The 17,272-nt window shown below is 38.6% G+C and overlaps 1 protein-coding gene across 3 annotated transcripts in view; it reads left to right on the top strand.

Annotated features, from left to right (window-relative positions):
• The window catches only part of BTBD3 (BTB domain containing 3), a 38,805-nt gene that overhangs the window by 7,794 nt on the left and 13,739 nt on the right, over positions 1–17,272 (top strand). The window lies entirely within an intron of this gene.

Genomic DNA, 17,272 nt, shown 5'->3' with positions numbered 1-17,272 from the left:
CCACCCCTGTCTTGGCAGTGAGGTGTTTTCCAAGCGGCAGCTATAGGGACACTTGTTCGACTCCAGTCACAAGAGACTGCTAGAGAACGTCTCACTATTCAGAGAGGGCTGGATGCTGTGGTCCTCTTGGAAATTGCTTTAATGGTGGGGATGTCTGGCTTCTAAGGTGTGTTTGCGGGGTGGGGTGGGGGGGTTACATCAGAATACATAGTTACTGGGGCTGTGCAAAACTTTGTAACTCATATGTCAGATCTGATTTGTTAGATTCGCACATACGAAGCACTATTCAGAAACATAAAGGGTGACCACACAAAAAAACTTAAGATTCAAAACATTGATATGATTTTTGGATGAGTTACATAAGTCTTATCAGTGGTCCAAGATCTCCATCGCTGGGGTTGTTTCTCCCCCAAAGAGGAGCCGGTGAGCGAAAAGGAGGGATGCCTGGATGGATGGGCAAAGAAGAAGTCCCTCTGGCACAAGGCAGGCCCAAAGACAGACAGGCAGAGACCACACTCACATTGAGACTTTGATGTGGGAAGTAAGCAAAATTCTGGAAAATGTAGTTTAGGGAGGGGCCTTTTGAATTTTCTGCCACAGGAGTCCTTGTCTTCCCAAACTACATCTCCCAGAATTCAGCTTACTGCCTTGTGCTTCCTCCTCCTCTTCTTTCCTGAAAGTTTTGGTGGGGGGGAAACCCATGTTCATTATTTAAAGGGATTTAAAGATGAAAGAAAGGAATTGTTGGAATGAATCAACCCTGTGAGGTAGGCAAAGTTGAGAGGCAGTAACTCCAAAGCTTACCTAGTAGGTTTCCTATTATTATTATTATTATTATTATTATTATTATTATTATTTTAAAGGCTGGATGGGCATCTGTTGGGGGTGCTTGACTGTGCTTTTCCTGCCTGAAGTGGTTGAACTGGATCGTGCCTGAGGCCTTTCCATTGAAATGGTATTAAGTTTATGTTGGTTACAATTCTCTAAAAATCAGTGGATATGCAAATCTTTATGAAACTTGGGGTAATAATGATCTGGTTATGTCATACTACTGAAAATAAAAATTTAAGAGGATAGCTCTTGTCGTTCCTTTATGAACAAAAACTTTTTTAAAATCCCAAAAATCGGCAGATGAATCTTGGGCTGGGGGAGCGGGGGACAGTGGTAAATGTATTCTACCATTGTAGCAAGTTTAATCCTGATAGCCCTAAAAATGAGGAAGAAAAGAGCCCCGGAAGTCCCCTCTCTTGTGCAATTACTTAACAAAGAAACATATAGTTATAGTTACGATACAGACGCCTTACGATATTTTAGAAACACTTTAGAAATTATCTTCCCCCTAATTTAGTAATGTGTGTTGAAACTTTTTTTTATCAATCGCACAGGCCTAGTAGCTTCAACAACAGAGCTCTGCCATCATACCTACATTTTCTGAGTCAGGATCTCAGACACTATTTCTGAATTAATAAACCTTTGCACACTTAAATTAATGATTTTGATTATTGATATTAAACCAAAGGAACTAAACTGATCTCGACATGTATTGTCTCATTGACTATAATGCATTTCATTGGCAAATCAGTGTCAGTTTTAATAAGTATTCTTGCGGGTATGAAGAATTCCAAATCTGGGCCTGAGTGCTCCATGTGGTCTGTAGGGATCACTTTTCCCATCCCTGATTTAAATGCTCATAATTTGTTGTGATAGAGCCATAGTTTTGTTCATATTAACTTGCATATCAGTCTCATTGAACTCAGTAGAACTTGCTTCCAAGTAAACATGTTACTCTCAGAAGGGAAGGTTAACCAGGATAAGAGAAAACAGTGATAGAGAACTGTCACCTTACAGATGTTTTTGGAGTGCTGCTGACCTGATCCATCTCTTCTGGCTATGCTGGTTCACACCAATTGCCCCAAACATTGGAAGGGCCACAAGTGCCCAGCCTTGAGATAAAGCAGGAATTGTTGCCTGCTGACATAGATATACTGCACTAGGGGTGTGTATATGTTTGTATAAACACACAAGCAAATATATTCAGCGTTGCCCAGGTGTCAGAGGGGCCGCTGCTCACCTGCTTTCTCCCTTCTCCAGCTCTGAAAAGGCTTAACTCACAGTGTCTCCATGGCAACACTCTGGTAGGCAGCCTCTCTTTGTGGCTCCTTTCCTTCCTTCATTTCCCACATACTATAACCCCCCCTTTCTTTATTTCCTTCTTCCCTTGCTTTTCCTCAAGTCCTCCCCCTTCTTTGTTTCCTTTCTTTTCCTTCCCTTTTTTTTCTCACCCCCCTTCCTTCACCATTCCCTTCCCTCCTCTCATAACTTTTCTTTTTACCTTCATCCCTTTCCTTCCTCCCCTCATACATACACATGTCACCTAGCAACATCCAATCAGCTTCATTCTCTTTATTTCCAATTCGTATGACAGAGGGCCACTTCACCTAGCCATGCTTTGTTCCATTTCTTTCATCTGCTTTGAGCTTTAAATTCATCAATATTTTAAGTGGGATAATGAAGGATATGTATACCAAACTGGTCCAGATCCATCATGGCATGTAGGAGCCTCTGCAACACACACACACATGTATACATGCAAATACAGAAATAAAATAGCTGTTGTAAAATATCTTTACATAATCAACTTATAATGTATGGAAGGACATTGCTTATCATATGGTTCAGTCGCTTTCAATCTTCTTGAGGAGAGAAAAAGTACATTAATAATAACCCCGGTGGCGCAATGGCTTAAAGCACTGAGCTGCTGAGCTTGTTGACTGAAAAATTGTGGGTTTGAATCCGGGGAGTGGCGCGAGCTTCTGCAGTCAGCCCCAGCTTCTGCCAACCTAGCAGTTCAAAAACATGCAAATGTGAGGAGATCAATAGGTACCCCTCTAGCGGGAAGGTAATGGTGCTCCATGCAGTCATGCTGGCCACATGACCTTGGAGGTGTCCACAGACAACGCCGGCTCTTCAGCTTAGAAATGGAGATGATCATCACACCACAGAGTTGGACATGACTGGACTTCATGTCAGGGGAAAACTTTTACCTTTACCTAATAATAATCAGATGCTTCATGGTGATTCTGCTGCAATGGGTCTGAGGGCAGACCACTGTTGAACTTTAACAACATCATTCAACAGTACTGTGTGTGCTGGTTGTGGTAATCCTTTAGTGTCTTCCTGGGTTATTGTTGGTTCTCTTCAAGTGAGATTCCTTTCATATAAAGTGGAAGGAAAAGGGGATGAGATTCCTTATTTTAAAGAGGAAGTGTTCCCTCTCTAATCAATATTGCTCTCCCATAGCTGCTAAAGGCATTTGGCCTACTCTGCTTAGGCTGTGTTTCCTTCTTTGGGTTGACAGACTGTTATGAAGCACTAGACTAACTCACCCCCTGCCACCAACACACACTAATAGTGGAGAATAAGATATAGTCAGATATTTTTATACACCAGATTGACATCAGGAGCTGCTACATATTTTCCCATTGGTGTCCATAGACCGTTTAAGTAATGTTCAAGTTCCAATAATGCTAACTTTTAAAAAAGGAAATATATCCCATGGGGTGGCAATGTTGCGGCTGAAAGAGTGGGTGGTGTAACATCTTCAGGAGAAAACAGGTTTTGGTCAGCTAAATTAGTATTATTCTTTTTTATTCATTTGTATCTCATCTTTCTCTGGATAATTAGACTCCATGTATTTAATAGCATATTTAATCAATATAGGTGAAATCTCTGGAAAGTATCTAATGAAAGTATACATATAGCAACAATATATAAAGTTAGAAACATTACAATTCACACAAAACTTAAAAATAGCACCACACAGCATTAAAATGCCTGTCACAGTCATTTTCTAAAAGCCTCGTAAACCTTTTGTTACAGTAAATCTGTTTGTATGCCAGAGGGGAAAATTACAAATAATACATGCTAAGCTTATGTCAAAATTGAAAGTGTACAGTGGGCTTACTTAGATTTGTCTAAAAATACTTTTAATCACTGATGCAGTTGTGACGCTGTATTTTTAGCATTTGATTTCCCTCTGACACCACTGCATGTGCTGTTTTCCTCTGCTTCTAATGTGTCTCAGTGTTCATTAACACCTTCCAAATTATGATGACCCTTTATGCACCTGAAAAGATGGACACAAAAGTTTTGCTTCGATAAATGTGTTGCTGCTTCAAGGATCACAAGGCTCTTGTTGTTTTTCCTGCAACAAACTAAACCAGCACGTCTTTGGAAACAATTGACAATAGATGTTTTCTGAAACGTTTTGAATGTAAGCCCTTCATCAAGGGCACATGCTAACTAGAACAGTCATTACAAAATACTGTGCGCTGTTCTCAGTGCCTTCTGGAGAAAAATGTGGACACCCACTACAATACTAATGACATGAACTGCAGCTAGCTTTCCTGGATAGAGAAGGACAGTTCTCCAGTTTAAATAAACTTTCCAGATTGGCATTCAGTGGAGGATTGCAGTCTGATTAAATGGGTGCTACTGGAGATTGTACTGGCCAAATATTTTAGATTTGTTTGTTTTCCCCTCACCTATCTATGTTTTGTGAAGGTTTTGAAGGAGAAAGCAAGCACCAAGCCATCAGCTATGTCAAAAAAGCCTTCATTCTTGGTACGTTCAGTTGCTACAGAGCTCGAGCATAATTTCTGTGGTTCAATAGTGGACTCATGCACCCCTCCAATGTGGACTGCAACTCAGAGAAAGGCTGGCTTAGCCTGATAGCTCAGTTCTTGCATTTCATCAACTTCTTGAGACAACATGATTCCCACCTCCAATAAGACTGAACATTAGCTGCCCCTCCTAAACCTACAGGAGTTTGGCAAATACAGACCCTTTGGAAGGACATCAGGATCTTCCCCCCATCTCTGTGCTCATATAAAAGGCTTTCCCGTGTTTGGCAAGATGCATGTGCATACACAACTCTATACTCATTTAATATATTGTCCTCCTAAGTGGATAATCTCTCCCTCTCAGAGAGCTGGTTGCTATCGGTAAGTGGTAGGGAAGAGAAATTTCTTACATTTGAAAGCAACATGTTGACAAAAACCATGCACATTGTTCTTTGCAAAGAGATGGCTGTAAAGTACCGTACACAGTTCTAAAATGGAGGTGATAAGCAAAGGATTGTAATAAAACTGCTGGCTCAGAAATGAATGTATAGCCACATTGTGTCTAAAATAATAAAAGCGCCTAATAATCTCTATTTTACAAATCAACTAGCTGAAATGAAAATTCTACTTGATATTCATCATGCCTTGGGAGCATTCAGTTAGAACAAAACAGCCACAAAATTGGAAAGATTTATGCAAATTGGAGTCTTGCTAATTTTCTGAAATTATGAAGTTAATATGATGCAGAGGCTTTCACCTGCATGTCAAAGGCACTATTGCCACACTTGCATTTGCTTATGGCATTTTAAAACAAGTTCAGGGGGTGCCTGGTAAAATTCAAATGCAGCTTAGAATGTGACCCAAAGCAGTAATTTATCTCTTTGTATTCAAAAGGCATACAGGATTGAACAGTGTCCACTTAGACATTAGACTGTCTTTTATCTTACTTTATGCTTCTGGGACAGAGATAATTTATAACAGAAACTGCTGGTTATCCTGGTAGACAAATGTTTTAAAGAGTATTGCAACTTGACTTCCTTACATCAGTTGGCACTGTTTTGTTTGTGAATGTTGTAAATATCTCCACCCCACTTTCTATGTAATCACGTTCTGGATTGCTACTTTGGGTCAGTTTTGTTTTCTGTCATTAGCAATGTACAAAAGTTATTCTAAAATGTAAGTAATTAAAAAAAAGACAAGCTCTAACTAGAGTCACAATCTAAATATCATATGTAACACAGGGTTAGATTCAGAACATAAAATAGCAAAGACTTGGAAGGAATATTAAAGAAAGTCAACTACAAAGGAAAGTTTACAGTTCAGCATTAAGAAAAAAATGACCACAGATGATTTACATAACTGCAAAGTAGATGAAAAAGACATTGAAATAATTCAGGAGTTTCCTTACAATTGTTCAATCATTGATTAGCGTGGGTACTGCAGTCAAGAAATCAAAAGAGGTCTTGGAAGGACAGCTATGAAGGAACTAGACAGTACCATTGAACACTAAAGTTAGGATTGCCCATGCCATCATATTCCACATTTCTACATATGGTTGTGAAAGCTGGAAGGTGAAGAAAGCTGATAGAATATATATATATATTTGAGATGTGCTAGAAAAGAGTTCTGAGAGTATCATGGACTTAAAAAGATAACTAAATGTGTTCTAGAGCAAATCAGATCTGTTCTCTTCCTACATTACTAAAATGAGGCCACCATACTTTGGCCATATCATGCGCAGAGATGACTCACTAGAAAAAAAATTAAAATGCTTGGAAAGGCAAAGGGCAATAGGAAAAGAGGAAGGTTGTATGCCAGATGAATAAATAAAGGCTGTGTCTTCACAGGCACTTTAAGCTGAAAGGGGGCACAATGCATAAAGCTGTTTAAGTGTAATGGGGACCAAGGCCACTTAATGCGGCCTTAAACCATGTTAACAGAAGTCATGGGTTACTCCCAAATTTTGGAGCAGCCAGTGACCTCCAGCCTATGTAAGCAGTTGTGTCACTTCCTATTTGGGAAGTGGCTGCAGTTGATTACACTGTCATCCAGCTTTCCCCAAGCTTGGGCAGCCAGGAGATAGGGGATGGCACCTATTTTGCCCCCTTGATTTGTTGTTTACAGTGTCCACTGGTCACAAAAATTAATCTGAACACTTATTGTAACTTGAAATGATGAGATCTAGAGTGGCAAGGCAATTGGAGAAGGGAGGGAGAACAAATCCTCTTTCCATCCTCTCTTGCCCTGCCTCCAAGTCAATAGGTTGTAGCCGAACCACAGGGGCAATTCAGGGGCATTGTGCCTCCCATTTAGCGAAGCTTGTCTGGAGTATCATACTCCAAATCAGCACTGTCTCCTGCAATTTTAAGATGCACCCTCAGTCAGGGAAGCTCTGCAAGACCTGAGCAGGTTGATTGATGATAGTGTGGCATGAACGTTTCTCCCTCCATAAACGGACATCGACTTGAAGGTATCCAAAAATAACAAAAGCATCTAAAGTGCCAGTATTGGAATAAAATCCATATCTTACAGTAATGAAATTGATTTCAATTAGGAAGTTTTTGCTTCAGTGCTATGACTAGTACTCTCTGAAGGCAATATTTATGTTAGGCGGCTGTAACATTATCACATAAAACAAATGATCAGAATTGGGGGAATTTTTTAAGTTTGCGAGTTTTTCTGCTTTTGTTTATTTATTTATTTTGGTTTTTGGAGGTTTAATGAAAAAAAATAATCTTGCTTATATTAATAATGTCAAACTTTATCTTACATATTAGAAAGCTTGATCTACCATGTTTTAATGCATTCTAACATTAACAATACAAAGTTATTAGACTTCGATATATCAATAAACCACCATTTTGCTGCTTATTATTCCTATTAAATATGGTATATATGTACACTGTACATAATAAAGCATACAGTTTTCTCTCAGAGATAGATGGAAATAAGAATAAGAAAATATTATGTATTAGTCCTACTAAATACTTACAATTAATTCTGTACAATAAGTAATATAAAAATGCTAAAACAGTTTTTAGAGAAACACACAAAAAAAAACAAGTTAAGCATTAGCTGCTTTGGATAAAAATGCTAGCTTGAAGGCAATTAGCATGGGGTTTTTAATCAATTGGTATAAAAGGAATATCCAACTCGTTTTTACCAAGGGCCACATCAAAGGGCCATTTGTAATTGTAAGACTGTATGAATGTAACCATGTTGCCCTGGCACTGAAAGCCTTGCAGGCCACATAAAATGCCATGGTGGGCCCAATTTGGCCCACGGGCCTTGCGTTTGACATGTGTGGTTCAAGGTTTAAACTGGGCAATGCTACACATTATATTAAAGCTCTATATCTGAATGAAAGGTAAAATTGTCTTTGAATTTGGTGAAGATACATACAGTTGAGTCTCACTTATCCAATATAAACAGGCTGGCAGAACACTGGATAAGCGAAAATGTTGGATAATAAGGACGGATTAAAAAAACCCTATTAAACGTCAAATTACGTTATGATTTTACAAATTAAGCACCAAAATATCATTGTACAACAAATCAACAGAAAAATGTAATTCAGTACACAGTAACATTATGTAGTAATTACTGTATTTATGAATTTAGCACCAAAACATTGCTAAACATGTATCGAAACAGTTGTGGATCCGGGCGGGAGGCAGACTGCTTTGGATAATACAGAACGTTGGATGAGCAAATGTTGGAAAAGTGAGGCCCTACTATATGTGATAATGGCAGTCAGGGTAACACAGGCATTTCTTTAGGCATTCATTCCATGATGTTTATTTGCTTTTTATTGCTTATTTAAAGCATTCATTCTTTTATTCTTCTGCCAAAGTTTATTGTTTATTTAAAGCATTTATATTTTTATTCTTCAACCAAAACGTATTCCAGGACAGCTTCCCTGTAACATCATTGGAAGCAAGCTAGCCTTTACTTTGAGGATTACAGTCTAAATGACAGAATGGAAAGCAAAAAAGAAATGAGGCAGGAAGAGGAAACCAAAGAAACTTGAGACCCAATTCTTAGAAGTTAGTTCATATTCCTTTCCATGATTGATTGGAATAGAAACAGAGAAGGAAGAGCCACACGAAGCTGATCTTGTCAGCATTGCTGAAGGAGTAACCCAGTTTTCCATGTCTCCATCTGCTGTGGCCTGCTAGGATTGTTGCTTCCAGGTGACAGTTGACAGCCTCAGCAATTTATTAGGAGGCAGATTTTAGTCCAGAATCAAAACATTAGTTAGTTTTGCTCATCAACTGATTAAAGCTTGTGTGCAGTACTAGTAATGGGCCAACCTACTTCTCATTGTTGAAACGAATACTGCCTGGCTATGCAAGGAAGTTGGAATCAAGGGAGTTAAGAATATGATCTGCTCTAGCTAGAGTCACAGTCAAAAGATTTTGTGCCAACATGCATTTTTAAAACAGTGAAATAAAATGATTCTGAAGATGCAGCTTTCAGCACAGCAATGTTATAAGATTATCATCACTGAGTCAGTACAGGTCAGACGTGTATTATGAAAACAGAGTCAACACTGCCAGAAATCTAAAGTTAATGCAAGCAAGGTTTGCAGACTGGTACTAAATTTGTCAAGTGATCTTTAAGCCCACAGAGGTATTTCCTAATAAGTAAATAGTCTCCTTCATTTTAGCCTCACAACAACCATGTCATGTTGGTTAGGTTGTCAGTGACTGGTCCAGAGCCATCAAATGAGCTTCACAATAGAGTGGGCATTGGAAGTTCAACTCTGTCCACTATGTTATACGAACTATTAAATGACCATTTAGGCATGTTCATAACCACCAAGATTATGAGTTGTTCTTTAATTTGCTGAGACTTTATTATAGCCTTGATTTCAGGATTATGTGTACTGGTGTAAGAAGTAACATGGAAAAAATAATATTTCACAAAAAGAAAAGTAATTCAACATGCTTTCGCAAACTTTTTCTTCTGAACTAACATGGTGCTCAGGCGAAATGAAACAATCAGGTTAAAGAGGATTTTCTATAAGACAAATCAATATCACACACCCATCTGGTGAGGACTCAGGAAAGGTGCTTCTGTGTGGCTGTCCCCAGGCTATTGAATGCTCTTACACAGGATGTCTGATTAGCCCCTTTTTTTCCATTATAACTGGTTCAGCAGGCCAATCCAGGATAGAAATAGCCAGGCTCCAGTAATCCAACATCTTAGGCCCCCAAGTATGCTGACTGTTTAATGCAGTTTGAAGCTAGCTGCAAACTTCAGCAGCCAGGCAACAAACTCCCACAGAAGCTTGGGAAAGAAAGTCCTTAATGCACACCAGTGCTTTGTGGTTTACATAATCACCTTCTGGACCTCAAACTGGTTCCACAAATTCCTCTGCAATCATCTGCACAGCAAAACCACTCTCTTCAATACTAATTTGAAACTACAGGCCGTCCTCAATTTACAAACACCCAACTTACAAATGACTCATAGTTAAGAGCAGGGCTGAGGCAACAGGAGGTGAGAGAAAACTACCTTTCGGAAGGGAAATTCAGCCCTAAAAGAGTTATTATGATGGGGAAAAGATGTCTTAACTGAAGCTTTATCACCAATCCTTATTTCCACAACAAGCCAAATTTTCCCAAATCCAATTATCACAGGGACAGAAAGTGAAGTGAAATTTTCTAAACAGGGGCACAGACGGCAAAAGAAACACCACAGGGATGTTATTCCTTCCCTGTGCAAAAGCTAAAGAATATATGTATTTGCCTAGAGTTACACTTACAAAATGTACCTGTTCCAGTTTTTCTATAAAATTCAACTTAAGAACAAACCTACAGCATCTATCTTGTTTATAACTTGGGGAATAACTGTATTTTAAATGGTCAGTGTAGATAGGGCCTCAGTAACCTCCTGGTTAGATGCCATAATAGTCTCAAGATGGACAGTCCTTGCAGATCCTTTCAAGTGTGAAACTTTGGCAGAAATGAGACCACAGACAGGCAACGGGTCTATAAAGAGTCTCACTCGGTTCTGCTTCATCACCATTCCCTATTCTCAATGCTGACTTTGATGCAAACATCACCTTGTGACTTAGAACTTGGCTAGTTACACAGACAGCTCTTCCTATAATCTTTCTGGTCGTGAATTGAGATGTGTAGGTAGAAGTCCTTGTGGAATATAATCATAAAAAGTGGACCAGCCTTCCAGAAAATATCATAAGATGGGGTATTAGCACCCAAGCTGAGGAATATTCCCACAAGAGTTGACTGGTATCGCCATTGATCAGTTTTCAGTGCTAGTAAAGAAAACACTATAGTTTTGCCAGGCCCTTTGAAGAGATCTACATAATGGTTCAAAATAGCTGAAGGGCAATATAGGTATTTTTTTTAATACTGACTGGTTATTGCCCATTTTATTCATTTTATAACATTGTAGTATATGCTGTGGTCCACACTTGAAGCAATGTATGGTGAGGGGTGTTACATAAGTTTGAAAAACCCAAATGAAGGTACGGTGAAAAATAATAATTACAGAGTTATATTGAACTAAACTTGCACATCTCTGTATTTGTTTCTGAGATTAATCATTGTGTTTTACCCTTAATTGTATTGTCAAGAAGCAAATTATGCATAGATTGCATTCTTAATGTTTCTTGGCAATTTTGTCAAATGCACAATGGGAAAAAGGCACATTACCGTACCGGTAGAACCATACATCAGAGTAGTAAAATTCAAAATGTTATTCCGTTCCATTTAGACTTGTCTGGTGAAACAAAATGACTAAAAGCTAATTAGACAGTCTGCAATTTCAGTTGCAAAGGTTCCATCTTTGTGACAGTTTGCTTTTTCCAAGCTCAGCGTGGAGACTTCTAAAGGAGAAGAAGTTGAGGGAGGAGGTGGGGACCTATATGAAAGAAGGAGAACAGAACAGATGTAAAATGAATACAAACAATGATGAACAAAGACGTAAAGCCAAACAGTAGGAACAATATATCACCACACATTAATGACTTGTTTAATATACTTTGTGGCTGTGGGCACAGTTCTCAAGACTAAGGAAATGGATTTGTGGAAAAATATGTGGATAGGTCCTATGATCATAATATCTATTTCTAGGCCCTTGTAGTGTGCAAGCTGAGAAATTTTCCATTTCCTTATATCAAACTGAGATTGGATTTAGCATGTGTATTTGATTTACATTCAGAAAAAAAACTATGCTTTTTTAAAAGGGTCTATTTATTTAATGGTTACATATATATGAAAGGTTTTTTTTCTGATCGCCGAAGGCAGCTGCATTGATCAATTTTAAAAGGTGAAAAAAATCAATCAAGTGCACCAATTGGTTTATATTCCAGTGGTGGGTGTTTTGCAGTCTTTGTAAATACAGCCAGTGGGACTACTGCTTTAATTTGTAGTTCAACAAGATCTACTAGACCAGGGTTCCCCAATCTTTTAAGCATAGGGCCGGTTCATGGGGCCTCAGACTGTTGAGGACTGTAGTTTGGGGGAAAAAATGAACAAATTGCTATGCGAACTGCGCATATCTTATTTGTAGGGCAAAAAAACCATGAAAGAACAATACAATATTTAAAATGAAGAACAATTTTAGCCAACATAAACTTATCAATATGGGCCTGCTTTTGGCCAATGAGATAGTCATGTTAATTAGGATTGTTGTTCTGTGACCCCAAGTCTAGAGTTTTTTTAAAAAATATATTTTTTTTTATTAGGAGATTTGGGGGGTACATCTTGATATTTTAATTGGTCATAAAATTAAAGAGAAGGGGAAAAAACAAGATGAAGAAGAGAGAGAAAAGAAAGAAAGTCTAGAGTTTGGGGCGGGAAGCAGAGAAATGGCCTTGGAGGGACACATCTGGCCCACGGGCATTAGTTTGGGGACCCTTGAACTAAACTAACAAGAATCCTCCATGTTGCTCACACTTTGTTTGAACATTTTGTTCATTAGAATAATTGTAACCCTTTAACAACAACAAGAACAACAACTTTATTTTTGGACGCCGCTTCCATCTTCCCAAAGGGACTTGGGGCAGCTTACATATGGCACAAAGTGCCAAGACAAAGCATAAAATAAACACACAGTACAATACAAAGTGAAAACTATAGCATATAAAAACATCAATTTAAAACACAGAGCAACACCCAATAACCTATGGCGACAACTACCGTAAGACATGGCCAAACTGTAAACAAAACAATAGGATAGTGCAAAGTGTAGCTAAGGAACAGGGCATGGGGTGAAAGTGCAGTGCTGTGTCATTGATTGTGGACTATTGGGCCTAGACATCCTCAAAGGCTTGTTTAAACATCCAAGTCTTCAGATCCCTACGGAAGGAGGACAGTGTGGGAACCTGCCTTATATTATTTAGAATTTTAAAAGCGTGATCAAGACACGTGGAACTCTGTAATATTAAACTCTTTCAGATGCCTGAACAGCAGTGCATATGCATGTGTGCATATGTGTATGTTATGTGCATGTATGCCTTCTAGGACTAATCACTTGGGGGGGGGGGGGGAGATTCCTTTAGATTTGACAAGTACTGTTTCAATTCCAGTTGTCTGCTACATAGAGACACTGTGTTCAGTTATTATGAGCAATTTCATATTGCAGTACCTTCACAAGACAAAGAAGAATGAAAAGTCCTCTGAAAACGGGAAACAATTCCATAGGAAAATCAGTGCCATAGCTGTCTAGAAGGGCAATTGATTTTTCTCCTTGTTAGTGTTTCTTTTATTTATTTATTTATTTTAAAAAAAATATGTATTCCATCTTTCTGTATGCGATTCAAAGTGCATAGCAACAGAGAATATGAAATACAATAAAAAAGAAAAAGAAAAATTATGCAAGAAGGGGGAAACCTTGTAAGAAAAGCAAACTAGTATATAAGACAAAACCAGTAACTTCTATATATGCATATAAACAGCACTCACCCATGATACTGTTGTGCGCTTTCAAGGCATTTCTGACTTCTGTCAACCCTTAGGTTTCCTTGGTAGAATTTGTTCAGAGCGGGTTTGCCCATTCTTCTGAGACTGAGAGAGTGTGACTTGCCCAAGGTCAGCCAGTGGGTATCCATGGTTGAGCAGGATCAAACTATGGTTTCCAGTGTGTAATCCAGTGCTCAAACTCATATATCATGTCCATATCATATGGAAGACCTAGAAGGACTATATATTAACTTGGTCAAGACCAAGCAGTGAAGATCAGCTTCTAGAGACCAGTAAACTCTCTCACAGAAAAGTCTTAAAGTTGTAGTAGAAAGTCAGGAAGGAAGAATGGAGGGGTAAAAATGAAAGAAGGCAGGGAGTTTCAAAGCCTGATTAAACAGTGGAAAAGAGCCCTCTCGTCTTTTGCAAATGTCTGGAGCCAACAAACTCAATGGATGATCAAGGTTCAGACTGGCTAATACAGGAAGATGTACCATTTGAAATATCCTGGTCCTAAACTGTAGGGATCTTCAAAGATCATATCCAACATTTTGATTTGCGCCTATGCTATTATTTCAGCAGTAGGACAGCTCCATGAATGTCCATCTTCTGCATGTTTATTTTCAGAAATGGAAGGAGTTCAAACATGTTCCCTTGCTGGGTAAGATAACAAGATACAGGGCATGTTGTTCTATTATTTTGAACCTTTAAAAGCTTTTCTTTTTAAAAAAACACTGCAAAATATTTGGTTTGAGAAGAAAAGTTAGTTCTGACTCACGTAATGAGACTTTTTTTGTTACCGTTTTTCAAATTTTGTGCAAAAACAATATTTTAAAAATTCATAAATGTTAAGTTGGTGTTATAGTTGACCATTTTCCTGACTGGATATCTTGATATGTTGAAACATATTTTCTCATTGAAGATGAAAAAATGTTTGCATGTTCTTTACAGTATGAAGCAACTTACTACTTCAACTATATCCTACTCTAATCAATAAGCTGTATCCTACTCTAATCAATAAGCTACTTGCTACATTTTGAACAATAAGTGTCTGAAACTTTTCAAAAGTACCCCAATGTGGGGCCTTTGAAGCAATTTAGATTATATGTAAAAAGCAATGTCCAAAAAGCAATAGGAAAAAGGCTTTCAAAAAGCCATAGTCTGTTCAAAAATGACAAGGTACATGAAAAAAAAATCAGGAATCAAATCATAGGCATAAATCCATAACCAGTAACATACAAACTTCTTCCAAAACATAAATCCATGAACATGCGCACAAGACTTTCACAAAGATCTTAAACATAGACTTGAACGTGGAAAAAAGAACAAGACCCAAGGTATATTTGGTAATGCAGTGTTGCCTGCTCTAACTCTTTCAGCAAGCAACACTTTAATTTAAGGTCCACAAGCCATGAAGTTGTGCCTTTGACATCTGGTCTGTTTCAAGGGTTTCTCATGGAGTTTCTGTGACCTCCATAATCTGACTCCCTCCTTCTGGAGACCAAGTCTTATACTTCTACTGACCTCAGGTGTTTTCCCAGGGGAAATATCCCTCTCTTCAAGCTTCTGTTGTCAAAGAAGGACCGGGGGGAAAGTCTTTCCTATCTTCCGATGCCAAAACATCTCCATCTCTCTGCTCTGAAGCTGTTTCTTTCTGACCAGACAAGGGCCCATGCTCCCAGACAGAATCATCATCCAAAATCCATTCATTTCCCACATTGGAAAGCCCATCATTTCTCACAACCTCTAACTGAGCAATCCCCTCATCTTCAGCCTCTGGCTGAGCCACAGCATGTTGTTGGTGTGACAGTATCGATGTCACCTGAGCAGCTGGATATACTTAGAGCACAGATATCTTTATATATATCCATATCTATTTCCTATGTATCTGAGCATCTGGAGTCAAAGCTGAATCTCAAATAACCTCAGATAAGAACCCTGTGTTTTCAAGACATATGATACTTCATCTGGCAGTCTCTGAACCATGATTTCTAGATTGACCATTTTGCTGACAGAATGACCAATTTGAATGAGGTTCCAGTTTAAATGGGGAAAACCAAGAGCCCACAGATGGAGGTGTGTAATATTTAATTAGTCAAGAGGTCTGTTTTGGGCTCTTCTAAGCACAGTATAAATGTAATTCATCACACTTACATAATTTTAAGTTGAGCAGCCACTAGTGCATCCCACTTGCTTGTATAAATATATGTATTCAAGCTGCCTACCATAAATGTTGTATGGGGATATTCGCAGCTGTCATTGTCCTTTTTTTTATAGATGTCCCTGCTCTTTTAGCCAATTTATACCATGGCTTTCAAGACACAAATACTGGATAGTGACAGGTTCTCTTTGGACATCTTGACAATTGAGGTCCAATTTCCCCCTGGAAATTTTCTCTCCTTCCATCTCTCAGTGAAGGATGAAGCACAGTCAAGTTCCTCTATCCTATTGCTAGCTACATGCAGAGATCTATACATAAAACTGTGGACCACAATTTATTCTTTTTAGTGTGGATTTTACTTAAGTCATCTTTCATTCATAATAAGATTCGCTATTGATGACAGTAATGTACGCAATCCCATACTTTGACACATTCTGGATCAAATCGCCACAGTAAGAAACATGTTGTGCATGTTCCTACATAAGCAGCACTATACTACTATACTGAAAACACTGCAAAAAGTAGTGGAATAGTTTTGGGTAAAAGTGTTGTTTGTCATCAAATCTGGAAAAACAAGTGGAATTGTCTGCTACTAAGCTGCCATTTTGGCCAACATAGGGCTAGGTTTATCCAGTCAAGATTACGCCAGTGTCCAGAAGTAACATGTATTATGCAGACTGTGCCTAGTGGGCAGGATAGCATAGAACAAGTCAGGTTTGTCAAATACAAAAGGCAGTTCCCTAAATATATGGAATGTACATGCATCTACCCTCTGTATCCACAGATTCAACCATCCAGAAGTTAAAATTATTCCCTCCAAAAAGCAAACCTTGATTTTGCCGTCTCCCTATATAAAAGTAAAAAATCTGTATTTTTATCTGTGTCACAAAGACTGTTTCTGGGTGAATAACTGGCTCCATGTGATGTCATTGGGTTTTGTGTGAAGGGAATGAGGGATGATAGCGGGGAGGGTGGGTGGGTAGCGTCTCCTCAACACCCAGTCAATGCCAAGTATATATGCTAGTTTTATAAAAGAAACACCATTTGATTAACACCACTTCATATACAATGAGATTTGAGTGTTCTCACATTGTGGTACCCATGGTGATCCTGGAACCAAACCAGAGTGGATTCTAAGGGTCCTCTGTGCACTCCATATGTATATATCGTAATACATATCTTTGAGGTTATGCTGTTAAGACCAAAATGGTTATGGAAATCACAGAAATTGCTACCCACAGATCTCTTTTGAACACTTATTATCACAATCTACAGATTGTGGAATGTGATAACAAGTGCGTTTTATGCATGTACATAGGTAGGATGAAAGTAATATTCTCTAGCCCTTTGCACCACCATCCTTAACCTCCCTACCCAGTAGCTATCAAGCTCCAGTATGACAAGTGGCGGAAGTTTCTGCTGTTACTTTTTCCTGTTAGGAAGGGGAAAGAAGCAATGGGCATTTACAATAGTTCTGGCTTCTCGGGGCTCCAAAAGGAAGGGGAAAAGGGGTCACTCCAACAGGTAGCACCATATTGCTTCTCTTCCCCCATCCT

This window comes from Anolis sagrei, chromosome 1 (assembly GCF_037176765.1).
Source record: "Anolis sagrei isolate rAnoSag1 chromosome 1, rAnoSag1.mat, whole genome shotgun sequence".
Classification (NCBI taxonomy): domain Eukaryota; kingdom Metazoa; phylum Chordata; class Lepidosauria; order Squamata; family Dactyloidae; genus Anolis; species Anolis sagrei.
Note: the sequence above shows the minus strand (reverse complement) of the source record. Positions and strands in the feature narration are given on the sequence as shown.